At 44.2% G+C, this 22,930-nt stretch overlaps 1 long non-coding RNA gene across 1 annotated transcript in view; it reads right to left on the bottom strand.

The window, feature by feature from the left end:
• Positions 1–22,930, bottom strand: part of LOC134928131 (uncharacterized) — a 305,108-nt gene that overhangs the window by 65,230 nt on the left and 216,948 nt on the right. The window lies entirely within an intron of this gene.

Genomic DNA, 22,930 nt, shown 5'->3' with positions numbered 1-22,930 from the left:
GGTGAAAACTGTGGAAATGAAGTAAATTATTACGATCCATGGGTTTACTAAATAATGATGTCTGTATAGTACCATCACTAATAGATATACATACATCCAAATAATTAATGGATTCTTTGCTCATGGTGTAGGTCAATTTAATAGGGTGATCACGTTTATTATGATTATCTATAATCCCTGCTGATCGCTCCTCTGTTCCTTTCCACAGTATCAAGAGGTCGTCAATATAACGACAATACATAACTATATCATCTGAAATAGTGGAGTCCTCAAAAAAGATATTTTGTTCAACCAAAAACATGTATATATTAGAGTACGATGGGGCCACAGAGGACCCCATCGCACACCCTGTGCGTTGAAGATAGATACGACCATCGTAAAGGAAAAAATTTCTAGTCAGGATAAGCTGTAACAATTCCACACACAAAGATACATCTGGTCCCTTGTAGTCAGGATGCCCACAGAGAAATTGATACACCGCATCAAGGCCAAGATTGTGAGGGATGACAGTATAAAGACTCTGTACATCTACACTACAAAGTACAACATCATGCTCAAATTTCGGCAGCCTAGACAATTTAAACAACAAAGAGCTAGTATCTAACAAAAATCTTGGATGCGACTGGATGCAGGGCTGAAAAAGAGAATCAAGATAAGGGGGTATATATACTAAAATTCTTATTTTTCCGAATGAGGTTAAAGTTCAAACACGAATGACATCGAAAGTGTAAATTTGCAACTTTTTGAATTTATTACGACTAATTTACTAAGCTGTCGTATTCTGCATTTTCGTATTTACCGATGTCGATGTCATTCGTATTTTTTGGCAGTGTTTTACGGGAGTGAATTGTAAAACACTGCCGACTTTAACACAATGAATCTCAGCCGGATCTGTGAGATCCGTGCTGGGCTTCATTGTGCACCTTTCGTTAAAATTAAAACATTGTTAAAAAAAAAAATTAAAAAATGCGTGGGGTCCCCCCTCCTAAGCAAAACCAGTCTCCGGTTCTTTGAGCCGGTCCTGGTAGAAAAAATATGGGGAAAAAAGTGACAGGGGTTCCCCCATATTTAATCAACCAGCACCGGGCTCTGCGCCTGGTCCTGGTTCCAAAAATACAGAGGAACAAAAAGCGTAGGGGTCCCCCGTATTTTTAAAACCAGCACCGGGCTCCACTAGCCAGGTACATAATGCCACAGCCGGGGGACAATTTTATATTGGTCCCTGCGGCCCTGGCATTGCATACCCAACTAGTCACCCCTGGCCGGGGTACCCTGGAGGAGTGGGGACCCCTTCAATCAAGGGGTCCCCCCCCTCCAGCCACCCAAGGGCCAGGGGTGAAGCCCGAGGCTGACCCCCCATCCAAGGGCGGCGGATGGGGGGCTGATAGCCTTTTTCTCAAAATGTGAATATTGTTTTTAGTAGCAGTGCTACAAGTCCCAGCAAGCCTCCCCCGCAAGCTGGTACTTGGAGAACCACAAGTACCAGCATGCGGAGGAAAACCGGGCCCGCTGGTTCCTGTAGTACTACTACTAAAAAATACCCCACTAAAAACAGGACACACACACCTTGAAAGTAAAAGTTTATTACATACATCCACACCTCCATACATACATACCTATGTTCACACGAGGGTCGGTCCTCTTCTCCATGTAGAATCCATGGGGTACCTGTTGGAAAAATTATACTCACATAATCCAGTGTAGATCGGTCCTCTTCTGTTCTTTGTAATCCACGTACTTTGCAAAATAAAAAAACGAACACCCGACCACGCACTGAAAGGGGCCCCATGTTTTCACATGGGACCCCTTTCCCCGACTGCCAGGAACCCCCCTTGACTTCTGTCTAAGAGGGTTCCTTCAGCCAATCAGGGAGCGCCACGTAGTGGCACCCTCCTGATTGGCTGTGTGCTCCTGTAGTGTCTGTCAGGCAGCACACGGCAGTGATACAATGTAGCGCCTATACGCTGCATTTTAACCAATGGTGGGAATTTTGCGGTCAGCGGTGAGGTTACTTTCGGTCAACCGCTGACCACAAAGTTCCCACCATTGGTTACAATGGAGCGCATAGGCGCTACATTGTATCACTGCCGTGTGCTGCCTGACAGACACTACAGGAGCACACAGCCAATCAGGAGGGTGCCACGATATGGCGCTCCCTGATTGGCTGAAGGAACCCCCTTAGACAGGAGTCAGGTGGGGTCCTGGCAGTCGGGGAAAGGGGTCCCATGTGAAAACATGGGGCCCCTTTCAGTGCGTGGTCGGGTGTTCGTTTTTTTATTTTGCAAAGTACGTGGATTACAAAGAACAGAAGAGGACCGATCTACACTGGATTATGTGAGTATAATTTTTCCAACAGGTACCCCATGGATTCTACATGGAGTAGAGGACCGACCCTCGTGTGAACATAGGTAAGTATGTATGTATGAGGTGTGGATGTATGTAATAAACTTTTACTTTCAAGGTGTGTGTGTCCTGTTTTTATTGGGGTATTTTTTTAGTAGTAGTACTACAGGTACCAGCGGGCCCGGTTTTCCTCTGCATGCTGGTACTTGTGGTTCTCCAAGTACCAGCTTGCGGGGGAGGCTTGCTGGGACTTGTAGTACTGCTACTAAAACCAATATTCACATTTTGACAAAAAGGCTATCAGCCCCCCATCCGCCGCCCTTGGATGGGGGGTCAGCCTCGGGCTTCACCCCTGGCCCTTGGGTGGCTGGAGGAGGGGGACCCCTTGATTGAAGGGGTCCCCACTCCTCCACGGTACCCCGGCCAGGGGTGACTAGTTGGGTATGTAATGCCAGGGCCGCAGGGACCAATATAAAATTGTCCCCCGGCTGTGGCATTATGTACCTGGCTAGTGGAGCCCGGTGCTGGTTTTAAAAATACGGGGGACCCCTACGCTTTTTGTCCCCCGTATTTTTGGAACCAGGACCAGGCGCAGAGCCCGGTGCTGGTTGATTAAATATGGGGGAACCCCTGTCACTTTTTTCCCCATATTTTTTCAACCAGGACCAGCTCAAAGAGCCCGAGGCTGGTTTTGCTTAGGAGGGGGGACCGTACGCATTTTTTTTCAAAAAAATTAACACTCTCCCACCCCTTCCCACTGATAAACATGCACGGATCTCATGGATTCTACCAAATTGCAGGTGTATTTGACCGATGGTGTATTCATTCGTATTTTTTTTCTTGGACTTCCAAATAAATACGAATGCCCTCATCACTGCAGTGATTTGAGTTTAGTAAATTCCCGTGATGACACTTTGAAGAAAAAACACCATCTCTGTCAAAATCGGGAGCTTAGTAAATATACCCCCTAGTGCTAATGGTTGAAATAATGCATTGGTTGCCGAGATTATAGGATGACCCGGTGGGTTAACAATACTTTTATGTATCTTAGGTGTGGTATAAAGCACCGGAATGACCGGAAACTTCGGCACCAATGCATCACGTAATTCACTGGAAATACAGCCTGATCTAACCGCAATCTCCAGCTTACTCACTAGATCCTCTTTGAATCTATTAGTAGGATCAGCCGAGAGACAACAGTAGGTATTTTGATCTAAAAGCTGCCTCTCAATTTCTCTTTTATAGTCCACAAGATTTTGTATCACAAGGGCACCCCCCTTATCAGCACGTCTAAAAATAAGCTCTCTCTGAGAGGATAAATTATCCAACGCTTGCTTCTCCAATTTAGACATATTGTATCTCTGTACAGGCATAGAGGCTATATATTGGTCTGTCTCCTCTTCCAACAAACACATAAATGTCCGTTTAGACGCATTCTGCGTTTGTGGCTCAAACGTTGATCTGGGCAAGATTTTCTGTAATTTCGATGGGATCTCAGTGTCCTTAATAGGTACCCCCGTACTTTTGGCAAAATGTTCTTTTAACTTAAGTTGTCTATGTAAACGGAATTTATCAGCTTTCCACTGCAATGGGTCCTGTCGGCAGGTTGGTATAAACGACAACCCTCGGGAAAGTACATCAATCTCTGTCTGGCTTAATTCATAACTAGATAAATTGACTATTAATGTCTCTGCGCTCTGGGGTTCTTGGGTGGACGACCCACCCTTCCTCTTCCTCTGCCACTGCCGGCTACGTCTGGTGTACCTGTGATGTCGCTTCCGCCAGGGATCTGCGCCCTGGTGGTGGTCCCTAAAGGGTGATAACCTTTGGGATTAGAGGTACTGGGTTCCGAATCACTGGTGTTAGATGTATTCTTATTAGAGGATTCAAGGTCACGTGTTCTATGGGCTCAGCGTCGGAAAAAAGGTCTTTTAAAATCACGTTTTGGAGCAGGATCTGTCCATCTATATACATTGTGCTGTTCATAGTCCATGTCCACTTTTTGTCGCTTTTGTGCCTTAAATTTAATGAGCTCCCGTTTATGTAATTGCAACTGGTCATTCAGCTTGCTAAACCAGCTGGCTGAAGTGTCTGCCTCAATAATGGCCCTATGTGTGGTTTCAAAATCTGTAGACTTAGTTTTGTAGGCATTCATCTCCTTGGTTGACTGCTCAATAATTAGCAGCATAAGGTCAATAGAACAGCGATTCAAAATCCCCACCCACTTTCTACAAAAGACAGGGTCATTGCGTCCTATCGTGGGAGAATTCCTGATTCGCAGCCCACGGGGGATTTTTTTGGACCGGTAGTAGTCTGATAAAGATAAGCAGTGGTAATAGTAATCGACTTCTTTTCGTCTAAGCTTTAATAATTCATGATACAAGTCCTCAGGAGATGCAGTACATATGTATCAGGGTGTCCACTCAGTTAGATGTATACTGTAGTATGGATTAGATATACATTAGATTGATAATATCGATATATTTGGAAGCTGTGGCTCGACAATGTATTCAGTGCTGCAATATGTTAAATGTTCAATGATTATGGTGGTTAGCCATTTGACATGTGTATCATATTGCCTCCCTTTTATTTATTGTACCATAGCCTTTTGTGATATGTTATGCAGGCTGTTGTTATTAGGTTGTCATGGTGATGGGCACTGGTTGATGACGCTGTAGATGCTGACGTCATCGGGATGCACAGAAAGGAGCGGGCGGGTGTCCCGACTTCCGAACGCCACTTCACACCTTGGTGATTACACTTGGTATATAGGTGAGTCATTTTATCTTGTAGGTTGACCTGATGAAAATGCCAGAATAAAGGCATTGAAACGTTGTCATTCAACTTGTTGCACTGGCTCTGAGTTCTTTGGTCGCCTGGAGTGCCGCACCAGCTACACGTATATCTTCCATGATGTGAAGGCACCCAGCGCAGTACTGATATCAATGGGAGAGACGGACCTTCTGTTGGCTGTATGTGAGTTACCACAAGCTACACTGTGTGTACTCTATGTCAAGGCTCCCCATGCAATATTGCTGCTAAATCTTTTTTATCAAGTGTCTGCCTATGTGTGGTTTTGGTAGTCTGTGTTAGCAGTGCTAAACAGCTACCTTATGTGCTGATATATGTTTTGCACATGTTTCACTTTTTTGCACTATGCACTTTATTTGCACTAATAATGTTGGTTTGATATACAACCTATGACAAGTTGCCGTCACTAGCACTTTGTATTGCTGTTGTGCTTAAATTATATGGACTTCCGTTTATTGGTGCTTTTTGACGATTGGGCTGTATGTAATGGCTGAGGAGACTGCTGAGCATGAATCTGGTGGTATGTTGTTCACTAATTACCCACTTGGCGATACACATAGTTATTCTGAAGCCGAGGCTGAATCAATCTTATATTCAGAAAAGTTGAGTGAACAAAATGAATCTGCATCTCCTGAGGACTTGTATCATGAATTATTAAAGCTTAGACGAAAAGAAGTCGATTACTATTACCCCTGCTTATCTTTATCAGACTACTACCGGTCCAAAAAAATCCCCCGTGGGCTGCGAATCAGGAATTCTCCCACGATAGGACGCAATGACCCTGTCTTTTGTAGAAAGTGGGTGGGGATTTTGAATCGCTGTTCTATGGACCTTATGCTGCTAATTATTGAGCAGTCAACCAAGGAGATGAATGCCTACAAAACTAAGTCTACAGATTTTGAAACCACACATAGGGCCATTATTGAGGCAGACACTTCAGCCAGCTGGTTTAGCAAGCTGAATGACCAGTTGCAATTACATAAACGGGAGCTCATTAAATTTAAGGCACAAAAGCGACAAAAAGTGGACATGGACTATGAACAGCACAATGTATATAGATGGACAGATCCTGCCCCAAAACGTGATTTTAAAAGACCTTTTTTCGGATGCAGAGCCCATAGAACACGTGACCTTGAATCCTCTAATAAGAATACATCTAACACCAGTGATTCGGAACCCAGTACCTCTAATCCCAAAGGTTATCACCCTTTAGGGACCACCACCAGGGCGCAGATCCCTGGCGGAAGCGACATCACAGGTACACCAGACGTAGCCGGCAGTGGCAGAGGAAGAGGAAGGGTGGGTCGTCCACCCAAGAACCCCAGAACGCAGAGACATTAATAGTCAATTTATCTAGTTATGAATTAAGCCAGACAGAGATTGATGTACTTTCCCGAGGGTTGTCGTTTATACCAACCTGCCGACAGGACCCATTGCAGTGGAAAGCTGATAAATTCCGTTTACATAGACAACGTAAGTTAAAAGAACATTTTGCCAAAAGTACGGGGGTACCTATTAAGGACACTGAGATCCCACCGAAATTACAGAAAATCTTGCCCAGATCAACGTTTGAGTCACAAACGCAGAATGCGTCTATACGGACATTTATGCGTTTGTTGGAAGAGGAGACAGACCAATATATAGCCTCTATGCCTGTACAGAGATACAATATGTCTAAATTGGAGAAGCAAGCGTTGGATAATTTATCCTCTCAGAGAGAGCTTATATTTAGACGTGCTGATAAGGGGGGTGCCCTTGTGATACAAAATCTTGTGGACTATAAAAGAGAAATTGAGAGGCAGCTTTTAGATCAAAATACCTACTGTTGTCTCTCGGCTGATCCTACTAATAGATTCAAAAAGAGGATCTAGTGAGTAAGCTGGAGATTGCGGTTAGATCAGGCTGTATTTCTAGTGAATTACGTGTTGCATTGGTGCCGAAGTTTCCGGTCATTCCGGTGCTTTATACCACACCTAAGATACATAAAAGTATTGTTAACCCACCGGGTCGTCCTATAATCTCGGCAACCAATGCATTATTTCAACCGTTAGCACTATATCTTGATTCTCTTTTTCAGCCCTGCATCCAGTCGCATCCAAGATTTTTGTTAGATACTAGCTCTTTGTTGTTTAAATTGTCTAGGCTGCCGAAATTTGAGCATGATGTTGTACTTTGTAGTGTAGTTGTGCAGAGTCTTTATACTGTCATCCCTCACAATCTTGACCTTGATGCGGTGTATCAATTTCTCTGTGGGCATCCTGACTACAAGGGACCAGATGTATCTTTGTGTGTGGAATTGTTACAGCTTATCCTGACTAGAAATTTTTTCCTTTATGATGGTCGTATCTATCTATCTTCAACGCACAGGGTGTGCGATGGGGTCCTCTGTGGCCCCATCGTACTCTAATATATACATGTTTTTGGTTGAACAAAATATCTTTTTTGAGGACTCCACTATTTCAGATGATATAGTTATGTATTGTCGTTATATTGACGACCTCTTGATACTGTGGAAAGGAACAGAGGAGCGATTAGCAGGGATTATAGATAATCATAATAAACGTGATAACCCTATTAAATTGACCTACACCATGAGCAAAGAATCCATTAATTATTTGGATGTATGTATATCTATTAGTGATGGTACTATACAGACATCATTATTTAGTAAACCCACGGATCGTAATAATTGACTTCATTTCCACAGTTTTCACCCTTCACCCCTTAAATTTGGACTCCCCTATTCTCAATTATTGAGAATACGTAGAATAACGTCGGACCCAGTACAAACTGAAGTACAAATGAATGCAATGGTGGCAAAGTTTCAGGCCCGTGGCTATCCTATTGACCTTCTCTTGGAGGATAAGAGTAAAGCCCTTAGGATGGATAGATCGCAGCTATTATGTAGCCAATCTAAGAAAGTAACTCAGACTAACATCATTCCATGGGTAGGCCAGTATAGCCCTGCAAGTCCTGGCATAAACCATATATCTAAGAAATTGTGGCATATCGTACAAAGTGATCTCGATTTGAATTTGAAACAAGTAAGATTGATGTCCTGTTATACCAGACGCAAAAAACTTAGAGATTTCCTTGTAAAAACTGATTTAACCACCAATCCAGTTTCTCATAGTAACATCACCCCTAAGGGATGCATTAGATGTACGTGTACCACCTGTCAATTCCTTGTTAGTGGGAATACTTTTCAGCATCCTCTTTCAGGACGAACCTTGTATATCAACCATACATTAACATGCAACTCTAGGTATGTTGTATACCAACTTATGTGTCCCTGTGGGCTGTCATACGTGGGCAAGACTGAACGTATGTTCAAGGAGCATATGGCAGCCCACAGGTCCGCCATTAAAATGGCCATCGCTAAGGGGTCGAGTGATCAGCCTGTGGCTAGGCACTTTTGTCAGTCGCGACACCCACTGGTATCTGTGCGATACCGGATGATTGATCATGTCCCGGTGTTGCACAGAGGTGGAGATCGTGGTCTGAAACTACGTCAGTTGGAAACACGTTGGATTTATCGCTTGGGGACTATGCACCCAAGGGGTTTGAACGGACAATTGGGCTTGAATAGCCTTATCTAATACGTCCACGGATTCAGCAATTGGCCATGGGTCCCTTGGGCCACTACTTGGGTATTAATGGTTAGCTGTAGTTACCCCCTATACTAATCTATAGAAGTGTAGTGGGGTTACCCATGGCTAGTTGGTGGGAATATATGCTACTTTAGCACTACATATGTATCAGGGTGTCCACTCAGTTAGATGTATACTGTAGTATGGATTAGATATACATAAGATTGATAATATCGATATATTTGGAAGCTGTGGCTCGACAATGTATTCAGTGCTGCAATATGTTAAATGTTCAATGATTATGGTGGTTAGCCATTTGACATGTGTATCATATTGCCTCCCTTTTATTTATTGTACCATAGCCTTTTGTGATATGTTATGCAGGCTGTTGTTATTAGGTTGTCATGGTGATGGGCACTGGTTGATGACGCTGTAGATGCTGACGTCATCGGGATGCGCGGAAAGGAGCGGGCGGGTGTCCCGACTTCTGAACGCCACTTCACACCTGGGTGATTACACTTGGTATATAGGTGAGTCATTTTATCTTGTATGTTGAACTGATGAAAATGCCGGAATAAAGGCATTGAAACGTTGTCATTCAACTTGTTGCAATGGCTCTGAGTTCTTTGGCCGCCTGGAGTGCCGCACCAACTACACGTGTATATATATATATATATATATATATATATATATACCGATCCACGATCTGCATGCACTCAGGTCATCGTACCCACATACTCACATAGGCAAATGCAGGGGGGGTTTCCAGTTGCCCAGAAACACCCCTCCTCTTGGCAATTGGTTCAAATTATGACAATAGCAATGGTATTTAATACAATTACAAGAACTGCCACCACATCATACAGTTTAGGGGACAGAACAGAGCTGCTGCACATGCCAAGTAGTAGCAGCTTCTTCTACAAAGTTTGCGGTGTGTAGTTCTGAGTCCTCAATCAGTGCACTGGACCAGAGAGTAGCTACCAGGAAGAGAAGACAGGAGCCTTACCATGAGGTGAGAGAATGTGTGCTTAGAAAGTGCAGTACTAGTTCGATTATGTTTGTGTATTTATTTATTATGGCATGTTGAACCTTTTCCTGACCACTTATCTTATTTATATTATTTAAATATGTTTGATACAGCCTATACTATAGACCATCTATAGTGTTAGATATTAATACTGTAGTCCATACAGTATCCAGTGTATAAAAATGTTTACATTAAAGTCCAGGGTCGTTACTAGCTTTTTCTTCCACTCTCCCAGACTCCGACACATTTGGAAACCCCCCTCTAGAAATCCTGCGTTTGCTACTGACTCAGGTGCCCATCTAACAGTAATAATATCCAGTTCCAAAGAAGATGGCACTCAGAGACTGTTTCATATGCAAAGAGTCACATGTATTGTGAAATGTCTAACATTTTCAGGACATCCGCCCCGTCTTCGGGACAATACAGTACCTAGATAGCTCAGAAATAAACACAGCATACTATCTACCAAAAGAAAATAACAGTGAAGAAAAAAAAAAAAAAAAAATAATAATAATAATAATAATAGCAATAATGATATTACCGTTCACACAAGGGCGTAGCTACCATAGGTGCAGGTGGTGAAGCTGCTATGGGGCCCAGACCTGAGAGGGGCCCACCTTCCCTGTCAAAATGAAATGTGTTGTACAGTATACATTTTTCACCATTGGTAGATATATAGGGGTACTTACAAACTTTTACCTTGGGGGCTACAATATATCTATTTATATTGGTCCCCTGGGCCTGCTCATTGTAATGTGGTATAAAATGAACTGTAGGGCATTATACTGTTACATTATATAAACTAAAGCACTGTAATGTGGCACAATATAAAGTGGAGGAACTATAGTGTGTCATAATATGAACTGCATCATAATGTGAATTGGGGATACTGTGTTGCGTAATGTGTACAGGCAGCCCTTCAGTGTGACATAATGTGAATTATAGCACTACTGTGGTTCATAAAATATACTAGCACACTACTATGGGACATAACATAAACTAAGGTACTACTGTGGTTTAGAAAATGGGGCATAAAATTAACAGGACATGGGCCCTTCAAAATGTTGCTATGGGGCCCATTAAGTTCTGGCTACGCCCATGCGTTCACACTTCTGGACTCTTCTTGAATATTTTATTAGAAGTAGAGATTTCATTATATTATACTGTCTTTACTACTTTTCTATTAACAGAAAAATATTTTTAAAGGATGTTTTGAAGTTGTTTATAATTAATTTTTTAATCTGAAGTTGTTTTGGGATTTTATTTTCATAGAAAATTTCTTTTTTTCTCCAATATATTTTTAAAAATCCACATCTTAATAATTGTTTATTAAATAAGATGTATATAATTTGTATTCAGATCCTATTAATAGACCAAATTATGATGAGCAATGTTGCTAAAATTCAATTAAACCCTAATCATACAATAATAGCAAATAAACCTTAGCATCAACCCCAATCATGTAGAAAGAATATAAGGAATGCAATGGAATGATTTACTGAATGACAAGTTCCAGATTTACAGGTGAAAAAAAGGATATTCAGAAATGATGAATGAACCACTCTAATATGCATCATTATGAAGTTCAAGGTTACATTTTCTATGTTAGCTATAAAAGAGTGTTGGCACTATGTGCTGCAAGGAAATGGTCCATCAAGCGATCACAAATTCAAATGTAACACTTCAAGTGCTACATGACAAATGCTGCATGCTGAATACTGTAAATGCGGAGAAACAAATATATTATAAAATATTGGAAATTAGTGGGGAGAAAGAGACACAAAGATGAAGAAGACTTTATATGTCAAGTAGAGTCAGAAAATCAATGGACTGTAGGCTGTAAAATAATTTTATCTAATACAGAGTATGCTTTATATGCAGTTTAATTCTATATTCTTGTACATAGACAGATTAAGGGGGGCGCAGGGCATACTGTAACCCGGGCCTCCCCTTGTCAGGGGGCCCCCCAGCCACAGCACACAGAGATCACTAGCTTTCCCTCTTATGCAGCAGCAGAACAGGCAACCAGAATTCAAGGAGGACAGTAAGCAGTACAGGCAGAGACACAGGAGTATCAGATTTCATGAGCTTCTGACCAGAGGAGAGATTAGTGGAGGAGAGAGCTGTAAGTGACCCAGTAATCACAGCTTTTCTTCCTCCCCACCTCGGTGTCTGGGCCCTGTGTAACCTGTTATCTAATGAGGATCTAGAGAAACACACACACAGAGTCCTCCTGAGTCCTTTCCAAGTGTGTAAGTAGTACAGAGGCTGAAGCTATTCTTGCACGTGACAAGATAAATTATAGATTTCATTTTTCTAAGTGTATTTTAAGATTAAGTTGTCGTTGTTCCACTACAAGAAATGTTTATAAAATAGCTGCCTCTCAATTAAGTGGCGCTCTAAACAGTACTCAGATATTAGTAAACTATTAGTTTAAATCTAATATACACAATTGGTTTAAATTGAATATACACAATCCATACATCTCAACATGACCTATTCCAGGAGGGACAAAATGCTCTCTACCTTGACCTCCTTCTTAAGTTACAGTATGATTCCAATCACCTGTGTTGAAACACCTTTCTTATCAATTAAATAGTTTAATTAGGGGAGTTCAGGTAGAGAGCATTTGTCCCTCCTGGAATGGGTCATGTTGAGAGGTATGCACAATCTTCCACTGGGACCACCCTGTCTTATGTGCCCTGAGCACCCCCAAGGCTTAATCTGGCCCTGTTCTTGTATCATCGCTTGGTGTCATGGAACTGTTGTTACCAACCATTTATATATTATTATTATTATTCCTAATCCCAGTGTCAGAATTTACAAGTGGTGGGCCCAGTGCAAAAATAAAATTTGGGCACCCATCCTCCACCCCAAACCAAGTTCATAATATGCTACACCGCAGTGGGAGACAGGGAGAGGCAGAGGGTGACAGTGTAAGGCAGAGGGAGGCAGAGGGTGACATCTGAAGGCAAGGGACAGCAGATGGTGACAGCGGAAAGGCAGGGGAAGGCAGAGGGTGACAGGGACAGAAAGTGGGTGACAGGGGTACAAGCACAATGTCCTGTGCAGTACAGAGAATAGGGGGCATGTACCGGACAGGAACACAGCGGCCTCTGCTCTGTCTGTGTCAGGTCCCCCCATCCCTTGTGCTTTCCTCAGTATGGTGCTCAGTCAGGCAGGCTATGGCACTGCCAGTCATATCGGTTGTGATGTGATGTGACGCCTCCTGCTGCATTACAATATTAGTGCTATCGCTGCTGCTTCCATGTAAACAGCAGTAATATCTTCTCCAACCACATCTGAATAAGTCCCAATGTACCAATAGCACATGGTCAGCATCGCTTTTAATTAACTTGCTCTCTTTGGGTGGCTTCCTCATAATTGAGAAATTATCCACATATATATGTAGTGTCTAACCCATTTCCTTATCATATCTTGAGCCACAAATGAAAATCCCATTTTTGAATGTCTGCTGAGAATAAGAGCAGTTATGTGAACATCCGGGTTCAGTATGAAATACCTACAATCAAAATCCCGACAGTCAAAATACGCACAACAATTGACCAATAGTCAAAATACTGACAAGATCAAAATATTGACATTTAAAATGTTGTCGCAGTCAAAATACCGACATTTAAAATGTCAACAGGTCAAAATGTCGACACGAGTTTTTCATTGTTTATGGTGTGCATGTCTACATAGGCGAAATGGACACCGTATAAGTGTACTGTGTCCCCTTGCATGGCTCACGCTTTGGGCACACTATTATATTACCCCTCCAGGTCCACTGGGATGGTAAAGTATGAACAAGTCAGTTTTAATGAAAAAAATCATGAAAAACTCATGTCGACTTTTTGACCTGTCGACATTTTAAGTGTCGCTATTTTGACCTTGTCGCTATTTTGACCTTGTCTGTATTTTGACCGTGTTGCTATTTTGACCTTGTCGGTATTTTGACCATTGGTCAATGGTTGTCTGTATTTTGACCGTCAGGATTTTGATTGTAGGTAAACTGACTGCATCCCGAACATCCTGTGGTTTGCAAAAAGTGCTGTGATCTACAGTATATAGGGCCTAAGTCTGAGTTGATCGCAGCAGCAAATTTGTTAGCAGTTGGGCAAAACCATGTGCACTGCAGGTGAGGCAGATATAACATGTGCAGAGAGAGTTAGATTTGGTTGGGGTGTATTCAAACTGAAATCTAAATTGCAGTGTAAAAATAAAGCAGCCAGTATTTACCCTGCACAGAAACGAAATAACCCACCCAAATCTAACTCTCTGCAAATGTTATAACTGCCCCCCCTGCAGTGCACATGGTTTTGCCCAATTGCTAACAAACTTGCTGCTGCGATCAACTCAGAATTACCCCCATAATTCTGTAAAGTTCTGCTAATCACATTGTGCAAATAATTGCTGTCTCAGAAATCAAGCCCACCTTGCCATGTAATGTCTTCAGTTCATCGAAAGGACTAATTGCAAGAATACTGTAGGTGCAGAATGTCACAACACAGGCAGCTAGGACTCTGGTGCTGCTCACTCTTTGTACAGTATTTTTACTGTTATTCTTAAAATCCATTCCCTTTAGAGTGAAATTCTCCTAGGGCCAAGAAGGGTCCATAACATCCAATGTTTCAGACTGTCAGTATGTATATACTTTTGTAGCATTGTTCTCTACACAATGTGGAATATTAATGAAGGAAGGCAAATTGCAAAAGGCATATCCATGTTACTGTCCAAGTTCTGTTTGCTTCCTTAGATGCCACTGCCATTGCTTTTGCATATACCCATGCTACTCTACAGGTGTGAATGCCTGTCTCTATGAATCATACGTGCCATAGGGGGTCATTCCGAGTTGATCACTAGCTGCTTTCGGTCGCTCTGCAGCCATGAGGGGAAAAAATGGCACTTCTGCGCATGCGCGTCATACTACTGCAACGAACAATGTAGTTTCACACAAGGTCTAGCGAAGCTTTTCATTCACACTGCTGGCCGCAGAGTGATTGACAGAAAGAGGGCATTTCTGGGTGTCAACTGACCGTTTTCAGGGAGAGTTCGGAAAAACGCAGGCATGCCAGGAATAACGCAGGCATGGCTGGGCGAACGCAGGGCGTGTTCGCGACGTCAAAACCGGAACTGAATAGTCTGAAGTGATCGCAAGCGCTGAGCAGGTATTGCGCTACTCTAAAACTGCACAAAAAAAGTTTGCCGCCAATCTGCGATCCTTTTGTTCGCACTTCTGCTAAGCTAAAATACACTCCCAGTGGGGGGGCGGCATAGCGTTTGCACGGCTACTAAAAACTGCTAGCAAGCAAACAACTCAGAATGACCACCCTAGAGTACAAGGTGCATTTCATAATATGACAGACATGCATATAAGGCTTAAAGGCATCACTTTTTCTGTATATGAAATATACAGATGGGTCCTCCGTTATCTTGACTGTTTCTGCGCCTAGATGGAGGTTTAGTCACGCCTAGGCGATACCTTAGGTTGCTGAGTTTAATCACGGACAGGCGCGTTGAGGCGCAACTAGATACTCAGCATGCAATACACATCTTCACCATTGGGTGGCTAATGCTCCACTAATCCAGTACTTTAGATCGAATAGTGGCGGATTGATCTACAAGCTCTGGCAAATGGTCAGTGATGACTGTAATGTTAATAGATGGTGACCAATGGTCAGATGGAGAGAGTTAAAAAAAATTGTTTATACAGACACAAACGAACATGTTAAAACACTTGTGTATGCAGAGGCAAGGTTGTGTATGCAGACGCAACTAATGTGTGAAAGGAATAATGTAGCTCATTGACTTTAAAGTATGTTCAGTGCACTAAATACAGTACTTTTGAAAATACATGTATGAGCGTCCGAGCCCCCTAAGGCATAAACCAACACTAATGGGAAGGAATCGCTCTTTGCAGTACTTTTACACATGAATTTATGAATCTTCCATGAAGCATCGTGGGCTAGCGATGAAGGCTCCCGCCTCCCATGCTGAGAGTCCCGGGGTCGATTTCCAAAGTGACAACCTTTTTTTTTTTTCTATGTGTTCCGGTGACATTCACTTTATTATTATTTTTTTCTTTGTTATACATTCAATGGAAGGGTGCAAACAGGTTTCACATAAATCAGAGTAAATCTGCAGGATTACACAGCGGTAATGAGTATAAATTAGTTTATTCTGATGCAACTGACTGAGCAACACAGTACTGTAGAGCATCGGCGTTTGTGTATTGTACCTGACCTGAACTCCCTCCCTGTCTACTGCATGACCTGTGCAGGCTCCCAGGGGGGAAGGGCGATGGGGGCAGGGGGAGGTGGTGGAAAATACCGTGCTTTTGAAATACATGTACTGTATGAGCGTCCGAATCCCCTAAGGCCCATGGGACAAGGAGTCACAGGCAGTAGCCATTTTAATTGAGTCTGCCCTGCTACAGAATTGTACAGTATGTGTACCATATGGTGCATAGAACCTTAACAGTAGAAACGCCCCTGCAGCTTTGCCCTGCTCTATGTAAAACTTGTGTGCACACTTGTATTGAATGTGAAAGTATACTACAGTACGATAGATATAAAAAAAAAAAGTGTCTGGAAGAAACGAACATGCATTCGTACTTTAGGAATCAAACCCGGGACTCTAAGCATAGGAAGCATAGGAAGCGGAGCACTTCACCATTCGGACACTTCACCGCAGACAGATGAATAAGTCCATTGGTTTTGATTATGCCATAATGGCTACGGGATTAGGACGCTAACATACAATATCCCTAACATCAATAGACAACAATGTGCATTTAACATGTCTGTTTGCGTCTGTGTACACTACTGGTTTTATGTTGATTTATCTGACTTGGACGCTCACATATTCTGAAAGTACTGTTAATGGACCATACTGTGGCTTTATCATGTTTGTTTGCATCTGCATATGCTGTACTATTTGCGTCTGTACTGTATATACTGTTATATACTGTATGAAATAATGTAGCGTAATGAGATGCACTAGTAAAGTAGTTCTTACTATGTATTTCAGTATTGTATTTTATGGGAGACCACACGCATGCACAGTGGTGATTGTAAAAAGCGACATCTGGTGGATGATCGCAGGTATTACACTTAAAAGTAATGACAAACGCTCTGAGCGCCTCCCTGCGACTAGGCGCACCTCTCTGCGACTAGGCGCGCCTCTCTGCGACTAGGCGCGCCTACCTGCACCCTGATACGCTGCGTATGCCCAATCGCGACTAACGCCTCAGCCAGCCAAGATAATGGAGGACCCATCTGTACTAAAGCCCTTGATTTAAGACATCAGTAATATGAGTAATGAGTAGTAGTATGATCAGTGGCGGTTTTACGTGCTGACTAGCAGGGCGGCTGCCTGAGGGGGCTGTTGCAGTCACCTCACCAGCGCCCACCCACTACCCGCACCATGCTGACCGCTTCCAGCTTCTCACTGAGGTAAGTGCCCCTGGACCTCTATCGCATGCTGCTGAGACCAGTATCACCTGCCCCCCAGACCCCGTTTCATGCTGCCACGGCTGGTGCCACCCGATCCCCCTCCCCTGTAGCTTGCAGCTGCGGCCAGAAGAACACCACCCCCCCTTCCCGAGAACATGGCAGCCAAAGCCTCCTTATGTGCCGCTCCACTGCCCAGCCAGTTCCCACGGAAAGCTGGTCAGCTGGGTAATATGCACATCCCTCCATCCATCCATCCTGACAATAGCTGCAGCCTGCAGGTATTGGTGCGGACACCCCGGCCGATATATCACTGGCCCGTCGTCCAGTGTGTACGAACGATATGTCTGTGAATGCCGTCGTTCACAGACATATTGCGTTGTCCCTGCAGCACAACCGATGACCAATATATTGTATCTACCACTGTAGATATAGCAGGCTGACCGCCCGTGTGTACCGCTGCAGTAGTCGGCAGTTATTGGCAACTGAACTGGGCAGGCGCATGTAAACGCCTGCCCAGTTCTTGATGTCAATCCCAATGGATTGGGCAGTGTGTATGTTAAATGCACTTCCCGATACGGCTATAGACATATCTGCAGACAACTTGATCTGCAGCTATATCTATAGGTGTGTACACTTTCCTGTCCTACATTGTCATCTATTAAACAAACAAGCGAGGGGGATAGTAGGCTGGTGGAATAGTGAGCTTCTAACAACCATGCACACAGATGGGAGGGAGCAGGAACCATGCACACAGATGGTGGGGGGAGAGAAGAGTTGCAACCATGCACATAGAATGGGGGGGGGTGCTGGGGAACAGCGGCAGCACACAGTCAGTGATTGGGTGGTTAGGGGTTCCTATGCCCCCTTTGCCCAGGGCTTACACTGCAGTTAAGATGGCCCTGGACGGGATATACACAGCTACAGACAGATACACACAGACACACAGACACACTCTCTCTATGTCACTCTCTTTCTATTGAGGAGCTCTACCTGGCACAATGTGTATAAGAGACTCTACCTGGCGTAACGTGTATAAGAGGATCTACCCGGCACAATGTGCATAAGGTGCTCTATCTGCTGTAACATGTGTAAGAGGCTCTACCTGGAACAATGTGTGGAAAGGGCTCTACCTGATGCAACGTGTGTAAGGGTCTCTAGCTGGCATAACGGAAGGGGCTCTACCTGGCATAACGTGTGTAAGGGGCTCTACATCGCGTTACATGCATAAAAGGGTCTTTACTGTGGTGTAATGCATGTAAGGGGCTCTAACATGGCATAATATGTATAAGGGGTACTACTGCGTGGTGTAATGTGACGGACGGACACTACTGTGAGGTGTAATGTGAATTGGTACTGCACTGTGGCCACACCCCTTCCCCATGAAACCACATCCCTATATATTTTTACGTGGGCCTCTGGCATGCACTGAGGGAAACATTCGCTAAAGGCAACATTCGCCCTGGGTGCCATAAGGTCTAGAACCGGCCCTGAGTATGATGAGTAACTGGCCCCAGGTCAGTCAACAGAAAATACTAGCAGAAAAGTTGGTTCATTAATGATGCCCCTGAGACTAAGGCATTTATTTAGAAAATAGAACAAACACAGTTCTATAAAATATTAAGGGGGCTATTTATCAATTATTATTTGTGAGATACCCAGAAATAGTAAGTATGGGGGCTGCTTTTGCGATTGACAATGGTGGAACACAACAGATATAGTATCTCTGATATCTGCTGTGGTCCCCTATACACAGTGCCAGATTAAGGTCCTCATGGGCCTGGAGCTGTAATTTATGAAGGGCCTAGTGTGCGCTGCTGCAGGGAGTGTGACCAGCATGGTGGGGGTGTGACTACCGATATAGGGGTGTGGTGTGGCTAGCACCATGGAGGGCATAGCTACCCACCTACTTAACTATGGTTTATTTTTGTGCAAGCTAACCTACCAGTATACACGGTATTTGGATTGTGGGAGGAAACCCACGCAAGTATGGGGAGAATATACAAACTCCACGCAGTTAGGGCCATGGAGGGACTCAAACCCATGACTTTAATGCTGTAAGGCAGTAAAGCTAACCATCACACCATCTGCATACCTGTTAGTGGTGGCAGTCCAATCCACATGGGAAGTTTTTCCCCAGAACATTTACAAAATGCTATCCTATGACTAAACTCATTAATGAGCATCTACTGCTGTTATTTTTTATAATATGCATTTTCAGTTTATTTTAACATGCCACTACCATGTAAAAAAAAGAAAAAAAAGAAATATGCATTAAAGAAACCAGGATACAAAAAACAAAACAAACAAACAACAACGGACAGAATATAATTTGAAGTTTCCAATTAGCTTCATTAGTACTTAAATAGTCACACCCGCTCCCCGCACACACTAAACTACCCCTAACCCTGCACCCGCTCCCCGTACATACTACGCTACCCCTAATCTTGCACCCGCTCCCCGTACACACTACACTACCCCTAATTCTGCGCCCGCTCCCCGTACACACTATACTACCGCCCAGCACCCGCTCCCCGCACACAATATACTACCGCTAACCCTGCACCTGCTCCCCGCACACACTATACTACCACTAACCCTGCACCCGCTCCCCGCACACACTATACTACCGCTAACCCTACACCTGCTCCCCGCACACACTATACTACCGCTAACCCTGCACCCGCTCCCCGCACACACTATACTACCGCTAACCCTGCACCCGCTCCCCGCACACACTATACTACCCCTAACCCTGCAGCCACTCCCCGCACACACTATACTACCCCTAACCCTGCACCCACTATACTACCGCTAACCCTACACCCGCACACACTACACTACTGATAACCCTGCACCCGCACTCACTATACTACCGCTAACCCTACACCCGCTCCACGCACACACTATACTACCACTAACCCTGCACCCGCACTCACTATACTACCGCTAACAATACACCCGCTCCCCGTACACACTTACTACCACTAACCCTACACCCACTCCCCGCACAAACTATACTACGCTAACCCTACACCTGCTCCCCGTACACACTTTACTACCGCTAACCCTACACCCGCTCCCTGTACACACTATACTACCGCTAACCCAGTGGTGGATCTAGACTTAACTTTTAGGGGGGGCGGTTTAAGAATGATGACTCCTCCCCCTAATCATAGCCCCTCCCACTTAGTAATGCCCTTCCCGTTCGCTTCTAACATTTCCTATGGTTGCCATTACTAATAAAATGTTGCCAGTTAGTGGAGAGAACCCTGCGCACTGGTGATACAGACTGGCGAATCGCCATTCCTTCCATCAGGGGTGGTAGAGGATAAGACAGTAGGGCAATTTAAACATGCATGGGATAGACATAAGGATATTCTTACAAAGAAATAAGGATCAGATAAGGTTAGAGATAAAAATAAGTAAAATAAAAAAGGGGCAGACTAGATGGGCCAAGTGGTTCTTATCTGCCGACAAATTCTGTTTCTACAGCACACAGAATGAGCCGAAATTCATATTATAGCACACTGAATGAGCCGACATTCACATTATAGCACAATGTATGAGCTGAAATTCACATCATAGCACACTGAATGAGCCGAAATTCACATTGTAGCACACTGTATGAGCCGAAATTCACATTATAGCACACAGAATGAGCTAAAATTCACATTATAGCACACAGTATGATCCGAAATTCACATTATAGCACACTGAATGAGCCGAAATTCACATTGTCGCACACTGAATGAGCCGAAATTTACATTGTAGCACACTGAATGAGCCGAAATTCACATTATAGCACACTGAATGAGCCGAAATTCACATTGTAGCACACTGAATGAGCCGAAATTCACATGATAGCACACAGAATGAGACGAAATTCACATTATAGCACACTGAATGAGACGAAATTCACATTGTAGCACACTGAATGAGCCGAAATTCACATTATAGCACACTGAATGAGCCGAAATTCACATTGTAGCACACCGAATGAGCCGAAATTCACATGATAGCACACTGAATGAGCCGAAATTCACATTATAGCACACTGAATGAGCCAAAATTCACATTGTAGCACACTGAATGAGCCGAAATTCACATGATAGCACGCAGAATGAGGGAAAATTCACATGATAGCACGCAGAATGAGCCGAAATTGACATTATAGCACGCAGAATGAGGCAAAATTCACATGATAGCACGCAGAATGAGGAAAAAGTCACATTATAGCACACTGTATGAGGCAAAAATGACATGATAGCATGCAGAATGAGGCAAAATTGACATGATAGCATGCAGAATGAGGCAAAATTCACATGATAGCACGCAGAATGAGGCAAAATTCACATTATAGCACGCAGAATGAGGCAAAATTCACATGATAGCACGCAGAATGAGGGAAAAATCACATTATAGCACACTGTATGAGGCAAAAATGACATGATAGCACGCAGAATGAGGGAAAAATCACATTATAGCACACTGTATGAGGCAAAAATGACATGATAGCACGCAGAATGAGGCAAAATTCACATGATAGCACGCAGAATGAGGGAAAAATCACATTATAGCACACTGTATGAGGCAAAAATGACATAGCACACAGAATGAGGCAAAATTCAGCCAAATAATGCAGGGAGAAGAGGGGGGGGGGGGAGAAATGGGAGACACACACACACACACACTCACACACACACACTCCCACCTCATAGATGGAGGCCGGGTCCCGCCGCGGTATTGGGAACGGGGTGCAGAGCGGCGGGGGACGAAGACAGAGAGAGAGCGTCTTGACGCGCGTACAGGAAGGAGGGGGCGTGGTCAGAACAGAGGTCGCTGTACGCGCGTCAGGACGCTCCTCTCTCTCCTCGTACCCCGCCGCGCTGCACCGCTCTCCACCCCGTTCCCAATACCGCGCCGGGACCCGGCCTCCATCCCGGTGCCGGTATATGTAGGGGGGGCGTTCGCCCTAATCGCCCCCCGCTAAATCCGCCACTGCGCTAACCCTACACCCGCACACACTATACTACCGCTAACCCTACACCCGCTCCCCGTACACACTATACTACCGCTAACCCTACACCCGCTCCCCGCACACACTATACTACCCCTAACCCTGCACCCACTATACTACCGCTAATCCTACACCCGCACACACTATACTATCCCTAACCCTGCACCCACTATACTACCGCTAACCCTACACCCGCACACACTACACTACTGCTAGCCCTACACCCGCACTCACTATACTACCGCTAACCCTACACCCACTCCCCGCACACACTATACTACTGCTAACCCTACACCCGCACACACTATACTACCGCTAACCCTACACCCGCACACACTATACTACCGCTAACCCTACACCTGCTCCCCGTACACACTATACTACCGCTAACCCAGCACCCACTCACCGCACACACTATACTACCCCTAACCCTGCACCCACTATACTACCGCTAATCCTACACCGCGCACACTATGCTGCCGTTAACCCTAGCCCTGCACCCCGCGCACACTATAGTATCCTTAACCCTACTACTTGCTCCCAGCGCACACTAAACTACCCCTAACCCTGCACCCACAATACTACCGCTAATCCTACACCCGCACACACTATACTACCCCTAACCCTGCACCCACACACACTATACTACCGCTAACCCTGCACCCGCTCCCCATACACACTATAC

Source organism: Pseudophryne corroboree, chromosome 5 (genome assembly GCF_028390025.1).
Source record: "Pseudophryne corroboree isolate aPseCor3 chromosome 5, aPseCor3.hap2, whole genome shotgun sequence".
Lineage (NCBI taxonomy): Eukaryota > Metazoa > Chordata > Amphibia > Anura > Myobatrachidae > Pseudophryne > Pseudophryne corroboree.
The sequence above is the reverse complement of the archived record's forward strand: the minus strand, read 5'-3'. Positions and strand labels throughout refer to the sequence as shown.